The 19,114-nt window shown below is 48.2% G+C and overlaps 1 long non-coding RNA gene across 4 annotated transcripts; it reads left to right on the top strand.

Moving 5' to 3' along the window:
- The first annotated feature begins 1,185 nt into the window (after positions 1-1,185).
- Positions 1,186-17,694, top strand: LOC135231167 (uncharacterized). Of its 4 annotated transcripts, none has more exons than XR_010321695.1 (3): positions 1,186-3,031; positions 3,267-3,607; positions 3,714-17,694. It is a non-coding gene; the product is annotated as an uncharacterized LOC135231167 (long non-coding RNA). The 4 variants fall into 4 exon arrangements; XR_010321693.1 differs by having other exon boundaries at positions 3,135-3,607; XR_010321696.1 differs by having other exon boundaries at positions 1,186-3,607; positions 3,714-7,079; positions 7,887-17,693.
- The last annotated feature ends 1,420 nt before the right edge of the window (positions 17,695-19,114 follow it).

Genomic DNA, 19,114 nt, shown 5'->3' with positions numbered 1-19,114 from the left:
CATTGGACCACACGAGGTACAGATTCAACTTTATTTTAGATGGCTACCCATTGCCGAATACTGTTTACCCTAATAACGTATTTTCTCCCCACTGGATGAAAAGCTACCTTTTTCTCGTGCTAAACCCGCAAGTATATTTAAGGTTATTTCTGGACCAGACAGTGTTCTTGGCACATATCCTTGTCTTGGTCCCAGCATCCTTCTGGGCCCTGCTGTTTCTCCCTTAAATATTTCTTGAATCTGCCTCCTTCTTTCCCCCTCCATCTCGCTCAGCTTTAGTTAGAACTCAGCATTCATCCCAGGAATGTAAAGACTTGGACCTGTTTGTGCTGATAGGAGGCTGGGAGCTCTCCCAAATAATTGCCTGGCCCGGTTGTCCCATTGCTCTCAGATAAACCCATTCTCATTCCTTTAGGACAGGAGGGCCCCCATGCTGAACCCTGCCCACCTGCCCCACTCGACCTCCTGCTCCCCTCTGCCACCCGCAGGCCAGGCTCCTAAAGTTCTCCAAATGTCCTTGCATGTGCCCTTCCCTTGGCCCAAAAGGCCCTGTCCTCCCCTTCCTTCCGACCAGATCCTATTTCTTCCCTGAGACTTGGCATTGGGTGCCCCCACACTCCCAGCACCCACTGTTCACCACCCCCCAGTCCAGCCCCACCCCTTATCGTGGAAGGGAGGGAGGCAGAGACACAACCCCTGCCTGCATGTCAGCGTTGGGCATACACGGGAACACACGGGAAACATATGGGGCACCCCCAGCTTTGGGGAGACTCCTCTACTCCGTCTGATGTGTTTCCAGCTTCTCCAACAGGTCGGTCTTGGTTTCCAATCCTCAAATCCCCACCCTCCCCCAGTGGTCCCCCAGGCCTTTTAAGCCCTCTGCCCCTGCCTTGATTCCAGTGCTCCGGCTACGAGCGTCGGTGCTATAGTCGGCCTGCTCTGCTGCTGGGTGAGCTGGGGGCTTCTGATGCTGAGTGGGCTGGCAGAGGGAGAAGACTCCTCCACTGGGGTCTGGCACGGGGTTGGGGAGAATGGGCCCGCTGCCAGCATGTCCCCTGGGCGATATTAGGTTAACATTCAATATTCATCATTCAGCATATATTTAGCAAGCTCGTACTGGGTACCAGGCCCTGGGGAAACGGCAGTAGACAAAGCAGTCCCTGCCCCCGGAGAGCTCATAAGCAAGGTAGCAGTAAATATGATGATAATGTCAGGGTGAAAAAAAAGGCCTGTGCCATCAGGGTGAAGGTGCCCTGGAAATAACCAAGGAGGCTGAGGAGGGAATGATGGAGACGGAAGAGCACTGCAGCCGAGAGACCTGCCTGGCAAAGGCCCCGAATGTGTTCAAGGCAGCACGAGGGCTGTGGGGCTTGGATGACATGACAAGCTGGAGAGTGTCAGGTGGACCTGAGAGCCGTGGGTTTGTTTAATCTAAGTGTGAGCCGGGAAACCGGGTGTTTGGACTCTAGAAGGCGCCCTCTGGCGGCCACGTGAGGAATAGACCGGAGTGGGACAAGGGCGGAAATCATGAGAAGGGCCACTGGGCGTCCAGGCAAGAGGCGAGGGTGGCTTGGACCAGGGAGGTGGTGGTGGAGGACGTGAGAAATGCCAGGCCGTGGATGTGTTTTGTAGAGTGGGCCTATGTGCTGATGGATTCACTGAGGAGTCAGAATGTTGCCAAGGTTTTGTTCATAGCAACTTGGCAAACAAAGGGGTCATTGAGTTAAGATGGGGTGGCCATGGGAGGAGTGGGTTTGCAGGGTTAGGAATCCAGGCTTTTGGTCTGGACATTTCAGGCAAGATGCCTGTTGGATGTGGAGATGTCCAGTGCCTGGCAGGACAGATGCATTGGGAGCCAAAGGGAAGGGTCCAGGCTAGAGACATAAATGTGGCGTTGTCCAAAGGCAGCCAGTTGCAATCAAGTTGATTCCAACTCATGGCAACCCCCCGCTCCCCGGTGTCAGAGTAGAACTGTGCTCCATAGGGTTTTCCTAGCTGTGATTGTTCACAAATAGATCACCAAGCCTTTCTTCCAAGGTACCTCTAGGCGGACTTGAACTGGCAATCTCTTGGTTACCAGTTGAGAGCTTAACCATATGCACCACCCAAGGATTCCTTGTACAAATGCAAAAATGGTATTCAAGGCAGTGGGTGGTCACCAAGGGAAGGAATACAGCCCAAGACGAGGCTGGGACCAAGCCTGGGGTCCCTCTAACCTACAGCAGAGCTGCCTCTGCCTCTGCCTTGAGCTTTGTGACCTTCCATTATTGCCTCCGCATACCAGACGCAGGACCTGGGGGAGGCGAGAGGCAGGAAGACGCCATCCTGCCACACACCTGTTACCCTCCAGACCTTCCCAGCCCTGCCTCACCCCTGCCGTGCCCAGCTTTGTTGTTCTTGCTTTGATCACATGCTCAGGCCCTCCTTCCCCTCTCTGCCCCCACACCCCCAGCCAGCAGCCCGTTCTGAGACTTCCTGCACAAGCAGCCAAAGCACCCTCGACTTCTTCTTTGTCGTTTTAACCACAGGCCTGCCGGTCCCCACCCTGCCATCAAGACCTGCAGACCCACCCTGTCCGCCCCTAGGCTGCAAAGACAGTGGGAGACGGCCCTCTGGGCAAACTCCACCTTCAGCCTCAGCAAGGGCCCAGACCCCTCAGTCATCCCCTCACTGACCCCTAGTTGGCGCCCTTTCGCTCCCAAACCAGCACCATTCTCCGCAAACCACCAGTCCTGCCTGGTTCCGATGACCTCAGCTTCTACCTCACCGGAATCCGTCTAAAGTTGGCCATGTCCCCTGCCAGAGTCCTTCCTCTCCTGTTCTCCGGCTCTGGGTCAGGCTGTGTGTCCACATGGCGCCGCCTCCACTAACTGGCTGTGTGGCCACAGCAAGCAGCTTCCCCGCTCTGTGAACTGGTCTCCCCCGTTGCTGATGGCAGCACCTTCCTCACTGGTAGTCACGAGGACCAGGTGAGATGAGACGTGTACAATCCCTGGGACAGTGGCCAGCAAGTCATCAGCACTCAGAGAAGGTCAGTGTGATAGTGGCAGGGGTCTGTCTGTCCTCTTCTTACCCCATTGTCCCTCTTCCCTTCCCTAGGACTTTGTTTCATGTGTCATCTGTTCTTTCTCCAGTGGCAGCAACTTCTTTCTCCTTTTCACCTGGAATCCCCCATCTTACAAAGAAAGGACCACTGGACCTTGTGTCTATTCTCTTCCCCCCACCCCCTTCTCAGCCCACGCTGTCTCTTCTCCCTCACCTACCAGAAAACTCCTCAACCATGGCCATCTGGTTTCCTTTATGGTCCGGCTGGAGCGAGACTGGACCCAGATGTTAATGGACAAGATGGCAGACCAGGACTTGAGCCAAGTAGGGCTGGGGACCAGAAGGCCCAGTGAACCAAGGACACATTTGGGAGTTAAGTCTACATACTTGGGACACTTCCACTGTAGTATCCTCCTGGGGCTTGGCCCACTTCTCTGGATTAGGGCATGTTTTTATAGGCAGATAATGTCTTTAGTTGCCATCAAGTTGGCTCTGACTCATGGCACCCCGTGTACAACAGAAGGAAACGTTTCCCGATCCTGCACCATCTTCGTAATCGTTGGTATGCTCAAGTTAATTGTTGTGATCACTGTGCATTTTAGTGCCTCCCAGCCTAGGGGGCTTATCTTCCAGCACTATGTCAGACAATATTCTGTTGTGATCCATAGGGTTTTCATTGCCTAAGAAGTGGATCACCAAGCCTCTCCTCCTAGTCTGTCCAGTCTGGAAGCTCCGCTGAAACCTGTCCACCATGGGCGACCCTGCTGGTATTTGAAATACTGGTGATGTAGCTTCCAGCATCACAACAACACACAAGCCCCACAGTATGACACACTGACAGGTAGGTGGTCATAGGAGCTCATCAAAGTCTACTGCCTTCCCACTGTCACTGCACTGAAGCTGCTCTCTCAAAGGCCATCCATGACTTCTAGATTTCTAAATCCAACAGTCACTTTTGATCCCTGTATTAGCATGTTTCTATCAAATGTGTTGCTGTTTTCATTAGGTGAGTCGGTTCTGACTCATAGTGACCCTATGTACAACATAACGAAATACTGCCCTGTCCTGCGCCATCCTCACAATCATTGTTATGCTTGAGCACATTCTTGCAGCCACTGTGTCAGTCCATCTCATCGAGGGTCTTCCTCTTTTTTACTGACCATGTTCTTTACCAAGCATGATGTCCTTCTCCAGGGACTGATCCCTCCTGACAACACGTCCAAAGTATGTGAGAAGTAGTCTCGCCATCCTTGCTTCTAAGGGGCATTCTGGCTGTACTTATTCCAAGACAGATTTGTTCGTTCTTTTAGCAGTCCATGGTATATTCAATATTCTTCTCCAACACCACAATTCAAAAGCATCAATTCTTCTTCCATCTTCCTTATTCATTGTCCAGCTTTCACATGTGTATAACGTGATTAAAAACACCATGGCTTGAGTCAGGCACACCTTAGTCCTCAAGGTGACATTTTGGCTTTGCAACACTTTAAAGAGGTCTTTTGCAGCAGATTTGCCCCAATGCAATGCATCTTTTGATTTCTCGACTGCTGTTTCCATAGGTATTGATTATGGACCCAGGTAAAATGAAATCCTTGACAACTTCGATCTTTTCTCCATTTATCATGGTGTTGCTTATTGGTCCAGTTGTGAGGATTTTTGTTCTCTTTCAAATATATCTCTATCGAATGTAGGCACCAGAAACCACTCTAGGTAACTTAAGAAGACAGGGACTTAACACAGGTATCTAGTAATCCAGTGCTGCTATAACAGAAATACCACAAGTGGATGGCTTTATCAAACAGAATTTTACTCTTGCACAGTTTAGGAGTTCAGGAGTCCGAATTCATCGCACCAGCTCAAGAGGAAGGCTTTCTCTCTGTCAGTTCTGAGCAAAGGTCGTTGTCATCAATCTTCCCACAGTCTAGGAGCTTCACAATGCAGTGACCCTGCGTTCAAAGGACGCAATCTGCTCCTGGCACTACCCTTTTGGTGGTATGAGGTCTCCCCGTCTTTCTGCTCACTTCTTTCTTTTCTATCTCAAAGAAGACTGACTCAAGATACAACCCAATCTTGCAGATAGAGTCCTGCCTAATTAACATAACTGCCTCTAATTCTGCCTTAACATCCTAGAGGCAGGATTTACAACACGTAGGAAAATCACATCAGATGACAAAATGGTGGACAATCACACAACGCTGGGAATCATGGCCCAGCCAAGTTGACATACATTTTGGTTGGGGGTGGGGGGCACAATTCAATCCATAACAATAGGGAATTAGGTGCTTCCTAAATAATTGGAAATGCCAGGGAGTGTGCTCTGGGAGGGGTCTCCAGGAATAACCCCCAGAACCACAGAACTGGTCAACAGGAGCGGCTACCAAGGCCACGACCAGGCAGAGAGATATCTGACCAGTTGTCATTGAGTGGACTCTGACTCCTGGCAACCCCACGTGTGTCAGAGTAGAACTGTGCTCCACAGGGTGTTCCATGGTGAGTTTTTGGAAGTAGATAGTGACCCTGGATGAGAAACTACTTTCTGGACCTCAGTTCCTCATCTGTAAGGTGGGAATAATCATATGTATTTCACTGAACACTTGTGAACATTAGAAATCAGATCAATAGATACTTTCTTTTCTAACAATTTAAGTATTACGTAAATAATTTTTAAAGGTGAAAATATATCAAATGGGAGGTGTGGGTGTTGAAGGGATGGTGGAGGCCACACACTTAGGAAATGGGCAACTAGGATGTGAACTCAGGCCATGAGAATGCAGGATGCAGGCTCTGAACCACTATTGGACATGGACAGACGGATGGACGGCGAAGGGAGGGAGGGATGGAAAGATGGATGGCAGAGAGGGAGGAACGTGAGGTGTAGACAGGTGAACAGCCACCGGGTCCACAGTCAGGAGGACGCCAGGCCAAGCTTGCTCTGCACTCAGGCACTCCCATCTCTACCCCCTGCCTTCCCACTGCTAGGGCTGGGACTAGGGTCGGGCTACTGAAGCACTTACCTCGGGAGCTGCATTTAGGGAGGAGCTGAAGATCTCAGTAGTCAAGAGAAATAATATTTTAATGTCATATTTTAAAAAAATCAAAATTAATGCAAAAAAAATCATGATGAACAAAATCCATTGCCATCAAGTCGATTCCAACTCCTAGCAGCTCTCTCAGACAGAGCGGAAGCGCCCCAAAAGATTTCCGAGGCCGTAAATCTTTACGGAAACAGACTGCCACGTCTTTCTCCTGCCGAGTGGCTGGTGGGTGTAAACCGCCATCCTTTCCCTTAGCAGCCAAGTGCTTTAACCGCTGCGCCACCAGGGCTCCTTAGGATGAGCAAGATATCAAAATTTTAAACAAAGACAGGATCCAAGCGTGCAATGGTATGACCCGACCTCACTCTCGGCCCCCAATCCCAGCCCTGTCAGATCCCGTCTTTATTTTAAATTTTGTTCATGGCTGATTTTTTTTTCACATTAATTTTGATTTTTTTTAAATATTACTTAAAAATATTATTTGACTACTAAGTTTATTGGATCCGCCTTAAGTTTTGCTCCCAAGGCGAGTGCCTCACCGCCTCACCTAGTCCAGGCCTTACCTAGCAACCCCAGCAGCCCTCTAACCCCCATTACCGCTTGCCCCCAACCCAGCACCATCATCGCCCATCTGCTCCCTGAGGCCAACAATGGTGAGTCAGGGAGGGATGTGGTGAGAAACGCAAAGCAGGAAGGGGAAGTGGACCTGCCACATTCTTTCCAGCCCCCAGCAGGCCTTGGCCCTTGGCACTTAGCCCTCAGGGGACGCAGAACCCCCCGTACAAAGGAGCAGTACCAGGCCGCGAATACTTTGAGCAGCATCCCGCGGCTACCACGGGGGGGTGCCCGTGAGCTGATTTTGATCTCTGAGGAAGCCATGAAGCAGGCCTGGAAGGAGCAGCCAGACTCCTCCACCTGTCTCCCTGTCTGACAGCTCCTTGCCGCCCAGGCTAGAAGAGCTGAAGAGCCCCTGACTGAGCCCTCCTGCTCAGGAGAGAGGTGGGTACGAGCACTGGCTGTCGCCACGCTAACCACATTACATGGATTCTTTCACTTAACCCCTCCTACACCTTGTGGGAGGAACTGTCATTATCTCCATTTTACAGATGGGGAAACTCAGGCACTGTGGTAGAGACAGCTGGTAGTGAGAGAGAAGAATCCACAATGACCACGGAGCTCCAGGGCCTGAACTAACTGTTGGGTGGAGGCCCTGCCCCGCAGCCTCAGCCCCTTCTATGTCTGTCTCCATAACCCCCATGCCTCACATGGGGTCTGGTCTGGAGTGGCAAGAGCATTCTAGGGACGTCTAAGGAATAAATGAGCCAACTGTCCCATTTTATAGAAGAGGAAACCAAGGCTTAGCATGGCTGATAACACACACCTGTGTGTGTGGTAAAGATACATGCAACAAAACATTTGCCATGTCATCCATTTTTATGTGTGCAGTTCAGTGACGTTAATTCCATTCGTCATGTTGTACAACCTTCATCTCTACTCATTTACAGATGTTTTCATCACACTTAACAGGAAGTCAATGTCCCTTAAGCAATACCGCCCCAGGTGTGGGTGTTGAAGGGGCGGTGGAGGCCACACACCCTTCTACCCATCCCAGGAAACCACTAATAAACTTTGGCCTTTATGTATTTGCCTATTCTAGATATTTCATATAAGTGAGAGGCTACAACACTTGGCCTTTTGTGTCTGAGTTATTTCACTCGGCATGATGTTTTCAAGGTCCATCCGTGTCATACCGTAGATCGGAGCTTTATTCCTCTTCATAAATTTTTTTTTTTTTTTTTTTTTTAGCTGAGTGATACTTCATTGCATGTATATACCACATGTTGTTTAGCCATTCACCTGTTGATGACATCTGGGTTGTTTCCACCTTTTGTCTACTGCAAATAATGCCACAGTGGACACGGGTGTGCCAGTATCTGTTTGGATCCCTGCTTTCAAGTCTTTGGAGTATATACGTAATTCTGTGTTGAACTTTTTGAGGCACTGCCAAGCTGTTTTCCACAGAAGCTGCACCATTTTACAATCTCACCAACAATGGATGGAGGTTCCAGGACTTCCACACCCTCACCAACACTTCTTGTTTCTGTTTTTCTGATAATAGTCATCGTAGCCGGGGTAAAGTGGCACCTCATTGTGGTTTTGATTTCCATTTCCCTAATGACTAATGCCCCACATGTCTGTTTGTTGTGCTGTGGTGGCTTGCACGTAGCTGTGATGCTAGAAGCTATGCCATAGGTATTCAAATACCAGCAAGGTCACCCATGGTGGGCGGGTTTCAGCTGAGCTTCCAGACTAAGACAGACTAGAAAGAAGGACCTCTTGGTCTACTTCTGAAAAAAATTAGCCAGTGAAAACCTCATGGATAGCAGTGGAAGGTTGCCTGATATAATGCCGGAAAACGAACCCCTCAAGTTGGAACCAAAACCAAACCAAACCCATTGCCATCGAGTTGATTCCGACTCATAGCAACCCTATCAGACAGAGGAGCAATGTCCCGTAGGGTTTCCAAGGAGGAGCTGGTGGATTCAAACTGCAGATCTTTTGGTTAGCAGCTATAGCTCCTAGCCACAAGGCCACCAGGGTTTCCTCAGATTGGAGGGCACTCAAAATGCTTTTGGGGAAGAACTGCCTACTCAAAGTAGAGTCAACCTTAATGGTGTGGATGGAGTCAAGCTTTCTGGACCTTCATTTGCTGATGTGGCACAACTCAAGATGAGAAAAAAAAGCTGCAAACATCCGTTAATAATCAAAACATGGAATGTATGAAGTATGAATCTAGGAAAATTGGAAATCATCAAGAATGAAATGGAACACATAAAGATTGATACCCTAGGCATTAGTATGCTGAAATGGCCTGGTACTGGCCATTAAGAATTGGAAAATTATATAGTGTACTATGCCAGGAATGACAACTTGAAGAGGAATGACATTACATTTACCATCAAAAAGAACATTTCAAGATCTGTTCTGAAGTACAACTCTGTCAGTGATAGGATAATATCCATATGCCTACAAGGACGACCAGTTAATAAACTATTATTCAAATTTATACACTGACCACTAAGGCCCAAGATGAAGAAATTGAAGATTTTTACCAACTTTGCAGTCTGAAAATGATCAAACCTGCAATCAAGATGCATTGATGATTACTGGTGATAGGAATTCAAAAGTTAGAAACGAAGAAGAATCGGTAGTTGGCAAATATGGCCTTGGTGGCAGAAATGATGCGGGAGATCACATGATAGAATTTTGCAAGACCAACGACTTCTTCATTGTTGTTGTTGTTGTTAGGTGCCATTGAGTCAGTTCTGACTCATAGTGACCCTGTGTTCCACAGAACAAAACACTGCTTGGTCCTACACCATCCGCATAATTCTTGTTATGCTTGAGCCCATTGTTGCAGCCACCGTGCCAGTCCCTCTCATTGAGGGTCTTCCTCTTTTCTACTGACTCTGTATTTTACCAACCATGATGTTCTTCTCCAGGAAATGATCCCGTCTGACAACATGTCCAAAGTATGTAAGAGGCAGTCTTGCCATCCTTGCTTCTAAGGAGCATTCTGGTTGTACTTCTTCCAAGGCAGATTTGTTTGTTCTTTTGGCAGTCCATGGTATATTCAATATTCTTCGCCAATGACTTCTTCATTGCAGATATCTTTTTTCAACAACATAAACTGCAACTGTACATGTGGACCTCGCCAGATGGAATACACGGGAATCAAATCAACTACACCTGTGGAAAGAGATGATGGAAAAGCTCAATATCATCAGTCAGAACAAGGCAAGGGGTTGACTGCGGTACAGACCATCAATTGCTCATATGCAAGTTCAGGTTGAAGCTGAAGAAAATTCGAGTTAAGTCCACTAGAGCCAAAGCACAACCCTGAGTATATCCCACCTTAATTTAGAGACCATCTCAAGAATAGATTTGATGCTCTGAACACTAGTGATCAAAGGCCAAACAACTTGTGGAATGACATCAAGGACATCATACATGAAGAAAGCAACAGGTCATTAAAAAGACAGGAAAAAAAGAAAAGACCAAAATGGATGTCAGAAGAGACTCTGAAACTTGCTCTTGAACATCGAGTAGCTAAAGCAAAATGAAGAAATGATGAAGTAAAAGAGCCGAACAGAAGATTTCAAAGGGTGGCTTGAGAAGACAAATTATTATAATGACATGTGCAAAGAGCTGGAGTTAGAAAACCAAAAGGGAGAAACACACTCAGCATTTCTTAAGCTGAAAGAACTGAAGAAAAAATTCAAGCCTCAAATGGTAATACTGAAGGATTCTATGGGCAAGATACTGAACGATGCAGGAAGTATCCAAAGAAAATGGAAGGAATACAGAGTCACTCTACCAAAAAAAAAAATTTTGGTCGATGTTCAGTCATTTCAGGAGGTAGCATATGATCAAGATCTGATGGTACTGAGGGGAGAAGTCCAAGCTGCACTGCAGACATTGGTGAAAAACAAGGCTCCAGGAATTGTCGGAATACCAATTGAGATGTTTCAACAAATGGATGCAGCACTGGAAGTGCTCACTCGTCTCTGCCAAGAAATTTTGAAGACAGCTACCTGGCCAACTGACTGGAAGAGACCCATAGTTATGCCTATTCTAAAGAAAGGTGATCCAACCGAATGCAAAAATTATCGAACAATAGCCTTAATATCACACACAAGTAAAATTTTGCTGAAGGTCGTTCAAGAGCAGCTGCAGCAATACATCAGCAGGGAACTGCCAGAAATTCAAGCAGGCTTCAGAAGAGGACGTGGAACAAGGGGTTTAATACCTGATGTCAGATGGATCCTGGCTGAAAGCAGAGAAGACCAGAAAGAGGTTTACCTGTGTTTTATTGACTATGCTAAGGCATTTAACTGTGTGGATCATAGCAAATTATGGATAACATTGTGAAGAATGGGAGTTCCAGAACACTTAATTGTGCTCATGAGGAACCTGTACATAGTCCAAGAGACAGTTATTCGAACATAGCAAGAGGATACTGCGTGGTTTAAAGTCAGGAAAGGTGTGAGTCAGGGTTGTATCTTTTCACCATACCTATTCAATCTGTCTGCTGAGCAAATACCCTGAGAAGCTGGACTATATGAAGGAGAATAGGGCATCAGGATTGGAGAAAGACTCATTAACAACCTGCATTATGCAGATGACACTACCTTGCTTGCTGCAAGTGAAGAGGACTTGAAGCATTTACTGATGAAGATCAAAGACCACAGCCTTCAGTATGGATTACACCTCAACATAAAGAAAACAAAAATCCTCACAATTGGACCAATAAGCAAATCATGATAAATGGAGAAAAGATTGAAGTTGTCAAGGATTTCATTTTATTTGGATCCACAATCAACAGTCATGGAAGCAGCAGGCAAAAAATCAAAAGATGCATTGCATTGGGCAAATCTGCTGCAAAAGACGTTTTTAAAGTGTTAAAAAGCAAAGATGTCACTTTAAGGACTAAGGTGTGGCTGACCCAAGCCATGATATTTTCAAACACTTCATATGCATGTGAAAGCTGGACAATGAATAAGGAAAAGGAAGAATAATTGACGTCTTTGAATTGCAGTGTTGGCGAAGAATATCGAATATACCATGGACTGCCAAAAGAACAAACAAGTCTGTCTTGGAAGAAGTACAGCCAGAATGCTTCTTAGAAGCAAGGATGGCAAGACTTAGTCTCACATACTTTGGACATGTTATCAGGAGGGACCAGTCCCTGGAGAAGGACATGATGCTTGGTAAAGTGGAGGATCAGCAAAAAAGAGGAAGACCCTCAACAAGATGGATTGATTCAGTGGCTGCAACAATGGGCTCAAGCATAACAAGCATTATGGGGATGGCGTAGGACGGTGTTTCATTCTGTTCTATATACGGTCGCTAAGAGAACTGACTCGACACCACCTAGTAACAACAACAACAATGACTAATGACATTGAGCATCATTTCATGTGCTTATGGGCATTCCTATATCTTCCTTGATGAAATGTCTATTCAAGTCTTTTGCCCATTTTTGTATTGGATATTTTGTCTTTTCATTGTTGAATTGTTGGAGTTCTTTATATATGCTGGATATTAAACCCTTATCGGATATCCTGTTCTCAAATATTTACTCTCATTCTATAGATTGTGTCTTCAGTTTGTTGATAAATGCACCCTCTATTCCGCCAGGTGCTCCTTTGAAACTCTATGGGGCAGTTCTACTCTGTCCTATAGGGTCACTATGAGTTGGAATCGACTTGACGGGAGTGGTTTTATTCTGCCTGAGGAGCCCTGGTGGCTCAGTAGTTAAGTGCTCGACTGCTAACTGAAAGGCAGGTGGTTTAAATTCACCAGCTGCTCCGTGGGAGAAAGATGTGGCAAAAGGCTTCTGTAGAGATTACAGCCTTGGAATCTGTATGGGGCACTTCTACCCTGTCCTATAGGGTCACTATGAGTCGAAATTGACTCCACGGCAACACGTTTGGTTTTTGGATTTATTCTGCCTGAGTTTTTTTGTTTTTGTTTTTTCTTCTTTCTTTCCTCCCCTCCTCCCTCCCTCCCTCCGTCCCTCTCTTCCTCCCTTTCTTCTCTCTTCTATACTAAAAATCTGCTTCTCCCAGACGGTCTGCATAGGCTTCAGCTCCTACATATACAAAAGGCTGGGAATGTGAGAGTAGAAAATCAGGACCACAAAGAAAAAGAGAAGACAAATTTGCCAAATGCTGGGTTTTTGTAGCTGAGCGTCTGATTTGTCTGAGCTTCCTGGTAACTGGGGTAAAAAGGGAAACAAAGCAAGTTACTCAGACATCACTTCTGGAAAAGGGGAAACATGCCAGCTTCTTGCTGAGGTGGTTTTCCTATCACCACGCTAGAATAAAGTGCGCCCTTGGCGCTGGTGGATGGAGCAGTGGGTGACATTGTGCCTTCAGCAGCAAGCTTAGAAGAAGTTTCTGTGTCTCTGTAATAACTTCTTTGCCCCAGGCTGAACCCGAGTTCAGAAGCCCAGAGTGTTTCTTGGTGCCTGAGAGAGGAGGACACGTCTCCCTTCCTGGGGTCACAAGCATTGGAGAACAGTTTTAAAATAATGATTCTAGGCCCTTACACTGGAGAGACTGAAGTTGGTGGCCTGGGAGTTTGTAATTTAACAGGCCCCCCAGGCGATGGTGCTGCACAACCAGGTTTGGGAACCCTTGCCTGAAACAGTCCTTTCTACATCTCAGGAAAACAGACATAAAATCAAGGCCCTCCTGTCCACAGGGACCTGGAGCCCTTTAGAAACCAGATGAATGGTGGAAGGACCTGCAGGTAGAAGTGACTACCTCCACTGACGCCCCTTCAGGCCTGGACACTTTGCCCTCTAGCCCTCACAAGCCGGCGAAACATTTAGAAGTATCCCCATTTTACAGATGAGAAAGCTGAGTCTGGGGGAAGCTGCCACAGCTTACAGGCCAGGGGACCCATCAGAATCCTCTGAGCTGCCAGGTGACACCTGAGAGACAACAGTCCTCCTGGCTTCGGCACACCTCTGCCCTGTATAAACACAGCCTGAGCCTTTCAAGAAGCATGTATTGAGCGCCTACTGTGCACCAGGCCCTGTTCTAAAGTGCTGGGGATACAGCTGGGAACCAAACAGATGCAGCCCTGCCCTCAGCGCCCACAGAGATGGTTGTGACAAGTTGATTGTCCAAGCAGGAGATCCCAGGAAACCCCAGCGCTACCCCAGCGGTATGGTGACCCACAGGACTCGAACCCAGAACTTGCAGCTGGGTAGCCCTGGCCTTTTCCCCCATACCCCTGGGACACCAGCACTCTAGAGATGAGGCCAAAATGGCAGAAAAGAGGGGTGGAGGACCCAAGAGAGCCCAAGTAAGCATGGTTAAAGCTCTACAACACTTTTGAACAAAAAAAAAAAATGGACTCTATGGTAAATTGATGAAACATAGGTGATTTGGTGGTAGAATTCTTGCCTCCTGTGCAGGAGACCCAGGTTCGCTTGCCAGCCAGTGTACCCCCTGGGCAGCCACACCCCTCTGTCAGTGGAGGCTTGCCTGTTGCTGTGATGCTGAACAGGTTTCAATGGAGCCTCCAGACTAAGATGAAATAGGAAGAAAGGCCTGGCAATCTACACCTGAAAATCAGCCAATGAAACCCTATGAATCACAACAGAACATTGCCAGATCTGCCACCGATCATGGGGATTGGTGCAGGACCTGGCTGTGTTTCCTTCCATTACACATGGGGTCGCCATGAGTGGGGCCCCCTTGAAGGCAGCTAAAAACAACAAGATAAATTGATTCTGACACACGTTTAAATACTTAAGTATCAGAGTTCAGCCTTTAAAGAACTGATAAAAACTCTAAAGGAGTGGCTTCCGAACATAACTAGAACCTGGGTCCCAGGTGACTCACCTTGAACCACTATGAAGCCAAAGTCAGGACCAAGATCTGGGCTAAATCTTGGCCTTTAGGTGGTAACTTTCAGCAACCTTCAGACACTCCCTGAACCTCAGTTTCCTGGTCTGTAAAATGGGGTCTGTCATGAGTTGAATTGTATTCCCCAAAAATATGTGTGAACGTGGTTAGGCCATGATTCCCAGTATTGTGTGGTCGCCCTCCACTTTGTGACTGATATAATTTTACTATGTGTTATAAATCTCTGCCTGTGGTTAATGAGGCAAGATTGGATTATGCTGAAGAGGATTAGGGTGGGATGTAATACCCTGGCTCAGGTTGCGTCATTGGTCCAATGTAAGGGGAGTTTCCCTGGGGTGTGGCCTGTACCACCTTTTATCTTACAATAGACAAAAGGAAAGGGAAGCAAGCAAAGAGTTGTTGTTATCGTTGTTAGGTGCCTACAAGTCGGTTCCGACTCACAGCGACCCTATGCGCAACAGAACAAAACACTGCCCAGTCCTGCACCATCCTTACAATCGTTGTTATGCTTGAGCTCATTGTTGCAGCCACTGTGTCAAGCAGAGAGTTGGAGACCTCAAACCACCAAGAAACCTGTGCCGGGAGCAGAGTGCATCCTTTGGACCTGGGGTTCCTGCATGGAGAAGCTCCTGGTCCAGGGGAAGATTGATGAGTAGTACCTTCCTCCAGAGCTGACAGAGAGAGAGAAAGCCTTCCCCTGGAGCTGAGACCCTGAGTTTGAACTTCTGCCCTACTAGACTGTGAGAGAGTAAACTTTTCTTTGCTAAAGCCATCTGCTTGTGGTATTTCTGTTACAGCAGCACTAGATGACTAAGACAGGGTCTCTTGAGTGTTGACTCAAGTTCAGTCACTCCCTTTTCCTCTCACCACCCCACCCTCACTGCCTCCCCTTCCTCTCCTCCTCCAGTCTGTTGTCCCAGTCTCACTGCTCCCACCCCCAGACCTCCCTGCAGATAACCTGTCTGAGCTCAGAGGATCCTGCGCCTCTGCCTGCTACCAGCCTTTGACATTGCTGACCACTCCATCCTTCCAGAAAGGTCCTTCTCTCGGAGCCTCCACCACGCCTGGTTTCCTCCTATCTCTCCAGCTACCCACCTCTGTCCCTGTGGACACCTCCTTGCAGGGCCCCACAGGCTGACACCTTGGTTCCCACTAGCAGCCCCCCACCCCCACCTCCTACCCTAACCAACCCTAAAAAAAAACCTAGATGCTGGAAACTCCAGGTGCCCAGTTTCTCAGGATCCCTTGCATCCAGGGGTGAGCATGGACCCACCCTGGCCACATGAGATTAGAGAGGCCTGGTGGGTGTGGTCAGGTCAGTCTGAGATGCTAGGGCAGCACCTGGTGACCTTGAGGGGAGGCATGGCACAGGGAAGTGCTGCTTCAGGCTTGTCAGGGCCCTCAGCCCCATTTCACCCCAGGACACAGCCACCTCGGCCCACGGCCCACGGGAGGCCTCCCACTTCCTCCAGACCCTACTCCAGTAAGCTTGGGTGGGGGAGGAGAGCCTGGGGCCACCTTCTGCTTGCACAGAGAGTGCCGGTGTGAATTCACGTCCCCAGCAGAAAAGGCCCCTTACCAAAACTGCTGCCACCAGGGGTGGAAAGAGGAAGTGGGAGCCCGGGAGCAGCTGAGAGGAGAGTGGGAGCTGTGGGGGAGGGGGAAAGAGATCCAGATAGAACTGGATCCAAGCCCAGATTCACCCCAGTCCTCCCCCCCCCTTCCATCTGAAGCCCCCAGCCTTTGCTCGGCTCTCCCGCCCATTGGGAGCACCCTCCTCCTCCCCTTCTCCAAAGGGGGAGGTGCTGCCACTCAATTCTTCCCTTCTTGCCTTCCTTAGACAAATATCCACGACTCAGGAAAGGAGTCCCCTCAGCGAAGCCCTCAGCTCTAGGGTGAGGTTATTTTTCCAGGCGGATCAGTACAGTCTAGACTTGTTTGTATAGTAAAAACAAAAGAAAGTAAAAAGACAAAACTTAACAAAGACGGCAAGAGTGGATGTCTGTTGTTTGTATTCACCCACTTTTCCATCCTTTAAGTGGCTGCCCTGCTCCTTGTGGTTCTGGTGGGGTTGGCCACCCCTGTCACCTGCCTTCTGACCACAGGGCTGGGTGTGTGACCCAGGCCTGAACAATCAACGTCTTTCCCTGAGAATTTTTTGGGGGGTGAGATGGGGGCGGGGTAGAAGCTCTCTCTGAAATCAAAGGTGATTTGACCTCAGCCTGGAGCTTTCTGGGGCCAGGTTGGCTGCTCTGAGGAGAAAGCCTGTCCGAAACCAGAGAGAAACAGCCAAGAGACAGGCAAACCGACAGAGAGCACGAGGGAGACAACTAGAGGAGGGTGGGGGAAGAAAAGGGGAAATTGAGGAAAGAGAGACAGACAGACCTAACAAGAACTTTTGGGGTCTCTGGTATCTGTATCCCTAAGGCCAATGCCACCAGGGACTGAGACAGTAAACTCCAGTTTAGGCCGGTCTGAGTTAATGTTTATTTATAACCAAAAGATACTCGAATTCTACCTCATTATTCTTCTTCATGATTCACATTGGCCCGTCATCTGGACACAGCATCATTTATTAACTGGCCGCCCTCTCACAAGCATTTAAATGTCTCAGACTCTCCGGTTCTCAGTGGTGCTGGGAGGAGCCTCCATGTACTCCCAGCTCTCCACCTGTGCGATTACCTCTTTAGGGGAGATTCCTAGAGGTGAACTTGCACATGTGTGTGTTCCTCCACCTCTGCCTTCCCACCCTGCTGTGGTTCACTGGGTCGCTGGCCCTCCTCTGGGCCCAGCTTCCTCTGTCCCATTGACTGTGCCTTTTGGCCAAACCTGAAGAGGAGCAACAGATGGAGGGAGTCAGGCCCATCTGGGGAGCCCCTGTGTTTCTAACGGCCACTCAGAGCTCAGGCCTCACAGGCCAGACCCTCCATGTCCCAAGACACAGGAACACTCAACTCTGCCACCCTCCCAAGTCCACTAGAAAAAATGAGACATCAGAAAAATTATGAGGGGGAGGCTCAGAGATGATTCATCCCCCTCCCCCCACACACACACCCTGCCTCCCGCCAGCCCAGCTGAATCAACCGTGAGCCTCACAAGGCGAGAACAGTGCCTGGTCCTTAGTAGGCCTTCAATAAACGTCTACTGGATGGATGGATGGATGGATGGACGGACGGACAGATGGGCGGGCGGGCGGGCAGGCGGGTGGGTGGATCATAACAAACTATGGATAATGTTGCGAAGAATGGGAATTCCAGAACACTTAATTGTGCTCATGAGGAACCTTTACATAGATCAAGAGGCAGTTGTTCAGACAAAACAAGGGGATACTGATTGGTTTAAAGCCAGGAAAGATGTGTGTCAGGGTTGTATTCTTTCACCATACCTATTTAATCCGTATGCTGAACAAATAATACGAGATGCTGGACTATATGAAGAAGAATGGGGCATCAGAATTAGAAGAAGACTCATTAACAACCTGTGTTATGCAGCTGACACAACCTTGCTTGCTGAAAGTGAAGAGGACTTGAAGCACTTACTGATGAAGATCAAAGACCACAGCCTTCAGTATGGATTACGCCTCAACGTAAAGAAAACAAAAATCTTCACAACTGGACCAATGAGCAACATCATGATAAACAGAGAAAAGATTGAAGTTGTCAAGGATTTCATTTTACTTGGATCCACAATCAACAACCATGGGACCAGCAGTCAAGAAATCAAAAGACGCATTGCTTTGGGCAAATCTGCTGCAAAGGACCTCTTCAAAGTGTTGAAGAGCAAAGATGTCACCCTGAAGACTAAGGTGCGCCTGACCCAAGCCGTGGTATTTTCAATCACATCATATGCATGTGAAAGCTGGACAATGAATAAGGAAGACCGAAGAAGAGTTGATGCCTTTGAATTGTGGTGTTGGCGAAGAATATTGACTATACCATGGACTACCAAAAGAATGAACAAATCTGTCTTGGAAGAAGTGCCGCCAGAATGCTCCTTAGAGGCAAGGATGGCGAGACTGTGTCTTACATACTTTGGACATGTTGTCAGGAAGGATCAGTCTCTGGAGAAGGACATCATGCTTGTCAGAGTACAGGGTCAGCGGAAAAGAGGAAGACCCTCAACAAGGTGGATTGACACAGTGGCTGCAACAATGAGCTCAAGTATAACAACGATTGTAAGGATGGCCCAGGACCGGGCAGTGTATCGTTCTGTTGTGCATGGGGTTGCTATGAGTCGGAACCGACTTGAAGGCACCTAACAACAACAACAACAAGCTCTTTCCAGAGTCCCTGGATGGTGCAAACGGTTTGGTTGCTGGCAGAATGGGTGGAGGTTCAAGTCCACCCAAAGTCACCTTGAAAGACAGGCTTGGCCATCTGCTTCTGAAAAATCAGCCATTGAAAACCCTATGGAACACAGTTGTACTCTGACACACATGGGGTCGTCACGAGTCAGAATTGACTTGACGGCAACTGGTTTACTGGTTAAGCTCCTTCCAGGTCTCTTAGTGCTGGAGCCAGCTGCATCCAGGTGAGGAATCCTAAGCTTTTCCGCAAACAGAAATTGTCACCCATGTGGTTTTGCTACGAC

This window comes from Loxodonta africana, chromosome 4, assembly GCF_030014295.1.
Source record: "Loxodonta africana isolate mLoxAfr1 chromosome 4, mLoxAfr1.hap2, whole genome shotgun sequence".
Lineage (NCBI taxonomy): Eukaryota > Metazoa > Chordata > Mammalia > Proboscidea > Elephantidae > Loxodonta > Loxodonta africana.
The sequence above is the reverse complement of the archived record's forward strand: the minus strand, read 5'-3'. Positions and strand labels throughout refer to the sequence as shown.